Below are 7078 nucleotides of genomic sequence, written 5' to 3'. Positions count from 1 at the left end.
CAGTCAGCCTCCAAGTGGGTTCCCAAGTAGGGGAAGAGGGACTGTCTCTCACAGGACCTTAGTGGTTGGCTCTTTGATCACCACCCCCTGATGGGGGAGCAGCCTGACCAGGTCACAGAGGAAGAAAATTCAGCCAGTCCTGATGAAACATGCTAGGCTAGGGTCAGAGGGAAGGGGAGGAGGATCTCCCCTATCAGTGGATTCGGGGAGGGGAATGAGAGATGATGAGGGATGGGACTACAGCTGGGATACAAAGTGAATAAATTATAATAAATAAAAAGTAAATTTATACAAAGGAAATGTGGCCCCCAGGTCACCATTGAAAAACTACAAGCATTAGGTCAGTCTATAATAAGAAATCTGGGCCATTTCATCCTATCACCGAGATTGTATGAAGAGCAGTAAGTTGGCATTAGTAGGCTACATATGAGTTTACTCTTCCTACTATTGATGTCCATCTGGCCATTTCAATAGTCCCTAGACTATTTAAGGGTGACTCCCCATAATGTGTTTTACATTATTACATGAAACCTTCTTCACATACTTCAAAAGTTACGTGGTGTGAGTTTTAATTTCTCCTGGATCATTTATTGAAGAAAACCAAAAGACCATTACAGGTTCAGCTTTTGGGTGAACATTATTGTGATGTTAAGAGAAGAATACATCACACCAGACACAGAAAAAAAAAAAATGTTCCTCCCTCAGTAGCTCTCAGGTGGTGCCATATGAATAATTCTTCACTAGCAAATTTTCCCAGATGATTCTTTAATAGGAGACACCTATTAAACATAGACAAAATTTAATATAAGAAGAAGCAAAGGTAGATCTACAGAAATAGTCCAGTACCACATAACTGGAACTTTAGCTCACTTTAGGGAAGACTTCTTCATGCTGAATGAAGTAATGCTAAGAAAGGAGTTCCCACACTCCATGAGTTCAATGCTCCCTTTCGGGTTAAGAAAGATCCAGAGACACTATGGATGTGTTCATTAGACTATGGCTTGACTGCTTGTGTTCCAAAACTATTGCAATTTCCAGAGGGTTCTTAGAAGCAAGATTAGCATTGCGTTTTCTGAGAATGTTGCGGGATTGCGTCTATAGCTCTGGATGTTTCCTTTCATGTTACTTTGGAGGATAAGCCATTTATTCATTGGAATGACAAATATCACCAATCCTTAAACACTCCAGAAAATGAAAGTATTTACAATTTAATCCATATTTTCTTGACTAATATTAATTTCCTGAAAACCTCTCAGCCAAACCCCAAGGAGAAACTAGGGTTGTCTTTTCTTATCAAGTATTGCTGTTGATTCTTCTGAAAAATAAAGTCAAATTACAACCACTTTTAAAAATGCTTGATCCTTGTTCCATGTACTATATTAATCTATATTACTATTCTTTCTACATTGCCCTTCATCCTTGACATTAGATTTACTTTCTTATACTGTCTTGTAGCCTAATCTTGAATCTGAAGTGCTTTTTTACATAATTTGCCTCATTCTATCAGGAAACAAACCTATCATTATATGGATGTGGTGGTCCAGACTTCCTGAAGCCAGAAAGTACCAGTTTACAATAGACAGATGCTTTTATCTCTTTTCCATCCATGGCTGCCATGGCAAAAACTTGAAACTAGCTATGCTGGGAATATTTGCACCATTATGTTAATGCTACAAATTAAAGTTTCACTCTCACTCCGGAGCCACTTGTTAATGGTAGCCAGCTAAACATTTACTGCCAGTTATTTCACTGGTCCTTTAGAAAAACAAAGGCAAAACAAATTAGCATTTCAGGTGGAGAGTCAGTCTTTCTTTTAAATTCATTTATTTTTTTTATTACTTTGAATCCCAGCTGTAGCCCCCTCCTTCATCCCCTCCCAATCACACCTTCCCTTCCTCTTCTCCTCCCATGCCCCTTCAAAAGTCCTCTTCCCTTGACCATAGCCTATCAGGTCTCATCAGGACTGGCTGTATTGTCTTCCTCTGTGACCTGGTAAGGCTGCTCCTTCCTCAGGGGAGGAATCAAAGAGCCAGCCACTGAGTTCATATCAGAGACAGTCCTGTTCCCCTTACTAGGACACCCACTTGGACACTGAGCTGCCATGGGCTACATCTGTGCAGGGATTCTAGGTTATTTCCACAAATGGTCCTTGGTTGAAGTATCAGTCTCAGAAAAGACCCCAGGGCCAGATTTTTTAGTTCTGTTGCTCTCTTTGTGGAACTCCTATCCCTTCCAGGTCCTTCTCTCTCCCCCTTCTTTCATAAGATTCTCTGCACTCTTCCCAAAATTTTGGTGATGAGTCTCAAAATCTGTTTTAATACCCTCCTGGGTAGAGTCTTTCAGAGGCCCTATGTGGTAGGCTTCTGTCCTGTTCTCTGTTTTCTTCCTCTTCCAATGTCTGTCCAGTTTGCCTTTCTGAATGAGGATTGATAATCTCACCCTGGGTCTTCCTTCTTGCTTATTGGGGAATGTTTATGTAAGCCAGAGAGAAATTTCTATGTTAAAAATACAACTTGCTATTATCTGACATAGTATTTTATTAAAAATATCATTTACTAAATGAAATGTCATAAAAATGTGAAGAATTTTGACTTCAGGTTCAAATTGTCCTGAATGTTAGGCTTGTTTTCAAATTTAGAAATTAAAGGGTCACTTTTACAATAAAAAGTTTGTTTGTATTAATATAAATTCTATTAAAATTCTTAGTTCCATGTACCCAAAGACATCTATGGCTAACTCTTTGTTGTATTAACTAGCTATGTTTCCTACTTGCTATTTTACCAAGAACATGCTTCTACATTAGTAGCTGCACCTTGACACATTAAATATATAAAGCTATATAATTGTATGCTCTGTATAGAAAATTTGACCTATCTGGTAAATATTTTTGATTAAAATTAGTAGTTTTACATTTTGTGTTATTTAAAAATCACCCATATGAACATTGTTGAAACATTTTAATCATTTTAAGTTGTTCTCAAAATAAACTTATTAAACAAATAATCCTTTAAAATAAAGAGTATATGTGTACTTTTCAGCAAGTGACATTAAATTGCATTTTAATAAGGGATAAATGTTTGTGACTTAAGTCACAAATCATATTTTAGATACATTTGAGCTACCCATTTGCTGTCACTGTTGATAGCATACATTAAGATATTTAGGCACATATATTAATAAGTAGTAAATATTATACAGTTTTCTTTCTATTATCTGGGGTTTGAATTATTTTCTATGGTTCTATGGTTGTGAGGTCCTTGCTGAAATAACCAAGTCATTAAGCAAAATTTTCTGAACTTTCATGGAGGATTTGTTTAAGTAGCTTTGGATTAAATTTGACCTTTTAAGTCTAAGCTTGAACCCTAAACCTAAGCAAATCCAAATTTTTTTTTTACTTATTATTAAAAGTTTCATACTAGACTTTTTATAGTTGGTCTTAGGTAGTAAGTTCACATATCTTTTTCTATTCTAAGGTAAGAATCCATACTGGTTTAAATCTTATTAAATCAGAGAAACAATATTTGGACCAACAGTGAAAAGTATGGATGTTTATCCAACAATATAAAACAAAAGCAATCCATAAATTCTTTAAAAACAACTTTTAAAGCACATAACTGTTGTTAATAAAAATGTTAATCTTTCTTGTTCTGTCAAGAAAATTTGAACACAGGGAACTTCCCAGAGACTCATACTCCAACCAAGGACTATTCATGGAGATAACCTAGAACCCTGACAATGCAGCCACTTCTGATGAGAACTGATAGACTAAGATCAGAAAGAAGGAGAGGAGGACCTCCCTTATCAGTGGACTTGGGGAGGGGCATGCATGCAGAAAGGGGGGAGAGGGTGGGACCAGGAAGGGAGGAGGGAGGGGCTTATGGGGGGATACAAAATGAATAAAGTGTAATTAATAAAAGTTAAATAAAAAATTTTTAAAAATGTTAATTTTTTATATTCATAGATAAAATTCCCTTCAATTCCAAAACACCTCATTTCTTAAACAGTACATTGTTTTATCATTATTTTGCCTGGTTATGCATTTAAATATTGACATTGTATTTCAAAAGAAAACAACTGTTGAGTTTCTTTGAACATGAATATTCAAAACTTTCTGTCATATTTGATAGTTATTCAAAAAGGGAAGCATGTGACTAAAAACATGTTATCGAAAGATGTCCAGTTATTAAATAGCTATTGAGTGTTCTTATTAGATACTGTTTATGTACACTTAAAGGAAATAAATACTTCTCATGTCACATAATTTCTTTTTTAAGTTTTAATTTTTTATATTAGTTATAGTTTATTCACTTTTTATCCCAGCTGTAGCCCCCTCCCTCATTCCCTCCCTATCCTACCCTCTCTCCCTTATCTCCTCCCATACCACTCTCCAAATCCACTGATAGAGGAGGTCCTCCTCTCCCTCCATCTGACCCTAGCCTATGAGGTCTCATCAGGAATGACTGCATTTTCTTCCTCAAGGCTCTTTCTTCCCCATCTGTATCTGTTTTTCTTCTAACAGATACAGTATGTCTGGCTTTGTGTTGAGGTTTTTGATCCATGTGGACTTTAGTTTTGTGCTGAGTGATAGGTATGGATCTATTTGTATTTTTCTACATGTAGCCAACCAGTTAGACAAGCATAATTTGTTGAAAATGCTGTCTTTTTTCCACTGTATGGTTTTGGCTTCTTTGTCAAAAATCAAGTATCCGTAGGTGTGTGGGTTTATACATTATTTCTAAGATACAAGATATTGTATTATCCTGCCTCTAAGGGAACATATACTTTTTAGGAAAAAATCCCAAAATATTAAAAAACAAGGCTACAAATTCCATTCGTGTTTTCAATGGGTGTGTGTGTCAAGTACTTTCCTGGCCTTCTTGTTTGACTACAGTACCTAGTAAGGGGTATGGTAGAACAGTTAGCAAACCTCTGCATGGCCCTGTCATCGGACTTCCCGAAAGGAAAATGAATTTTTTTTGTTTCCTCATACTCTTCCTGTATTAGATTACTTTCTGTTGTTGCAATAAGTACGATGACCAAAAGCCACTTGTGTAAGGAAGGGATTATTTGTTCACATTGTCCCATCATAGTCTGTCATTGAGAAAAGTCAGTGTAGGACTCAAATAGGAACCTTGAATAAGCAGAATTTGAAGGACAGACCATGGAGGAATGTTGCTTACTGACTTTCTCTCCATGGTTTACTTACCTTGCTTTTTCTTGTAGGACCCAGGACCTTGCTCAGCAGTGACACCATCCACAGATATGGGTCCTTCCATTTCAATCATTAATCAACAAAATATCTGCAGACTTACTAGAATTTGTCTTTTAGTCTTGTCAACATGACTCGAACTATAGAGTCACCTGGGAAGAGAGAGTCTCAATTGAAAGAGCCTCTCTCTTCCCAAGTGACTCTAGTTTATATCACATTGACAAAAACTAACAGACAAATTGCATTAAATAGGAAATTGTAACAATGGATATTAAATTGAAGACACTGTTGGGATTTAAGATCTGATTTATGTTAAGTTTATTTAAGATAAGTTATATATTCCTTTTTCTGTTTTTCATGGGTACTATTTTAACTTTTGTGTATTTTTACTTTTGGAATTTGAGAAAAAGTTAGCTAAGGAGTAAAAAATAGCATATTAAGCTAGCTTAATATACAGAAGTAAAAGAGCTGATAACATAACTCTATTTATAAAGTTATCTAAAGTGTCTTAGGATGTCCCAAGTTCCTAAGCACATATCACTCATCCTAACCACTACTAATTTAAATATTTCTCTACTTTCTTACTGATGGTAATATAGAAAATAACATTTATAGTTTACAGGGAAGATTAATATTACAAAACACTTTCTGTATTAGAACAAATTCACTAAAAAGTTTTTCCCCAAATACTGGGAATAAAATCCAGGGCTTCATGCATAATAACTGGGCATTGAGCTACGGATCCAGATACTTATTCCAATTCTTCATAAACTGTTCAATAATGTATCATCTTTCCATTGCTGTATCTTCTTAAAATAATGAGTAAAGTAATTCCATCAGCAGAGGCATTCCCTAATGTTATTTAAAAGATTGATTCATACCAAAGGAGAGCAACTGTGGAAACTCAGGGCCCACAGAAAGATACATTTACACTAAAGAAATAAAATATTTCATTTAAAACATGAAATAAAATAGGCTAGGAATTTCCTTGCTTAATTGATATAGGAAGACTGTCCCTGATATGGGTGGCACCATTTCATGGGATGAATTCTGAATCACATAAGAGTGAGGAAGCTTCCTGAGTTGCAAGCAAACAAGGATGTATTTGTTGTCTCTTTGCTCGTGACTGTCATTATGATGCAACTAGCCACTTGATGTACTCTTTTGACTTCCCTGAAATGATGGCCTGTAACTTGTAACTGTAGGTTCAAGATTACACACTGAGAAAATTCCAACCTGAGAAAATATACCCTGTTTCTCTGGTCAGGGTGAGAAAGCCACACTACAACCAAAGTGTCAAAAAATAACTTGAACACAAGTGTGAGCTAATGAAAAGGACAGATATTGACAGAAACAACTATAACTGGTTTTATCTTAACACTGTGAGAGTCTGTGCACCTCATATTATATTAATGAGCCTAAACTCTTCTGTCTATGAATTGTGACTAATAGTTGTGCCACTTCGTAGAGTTGCTTTTAGAATTGAGTGAGATGGTATTTGCCAGAGTATTAATATCATGGCTGGAATACATGTGAGCATGTGTCTCTAATCACTGACCACCTACTATAGTACAACACATCACAGAAAAATCAATCCAACCCATGCCTTCCTACAGATAAATTGTTAGAAATGTAATTTGTACTTTTCTAATTATTTGATAATTGTTTTTCCATAATTTTACTTGCAACACCTAGGAAAATTATTTTATGAGAGTTGTATGGCAAATGAGATGTCATTAAGTCTGTCATGAATCCCCATACCCCATTCACCTCAAGTCTTTTCAAAAGTTTTTTTTTAATTTATTTTTTACAATTTATTCACTTTATATCCCAATTGTAGTCCCCTCCCTTATCTCCCTACCCCCGTCC

The sequence above is a fragment of the Meriones unguiculatus genome, chromosome 5, assembly GCF_030254825.1.
Source record: "Meriones unguiculatus strain TT.TT164.6M chromosome 5, Bangor_MerUng_6.1, whole genome shotgun sequence".
Taxonomy (NCBI): Eukaryota; Metazoa; Chordata; class Mammalia; order Rodentia; family Muridae; genus Meriones; species Meriones unguiculatus.
The sequence above is the reverse complement of the archived record's forward strand: the minus strand, read 5'-3'. Positions refer to the sequence as shown.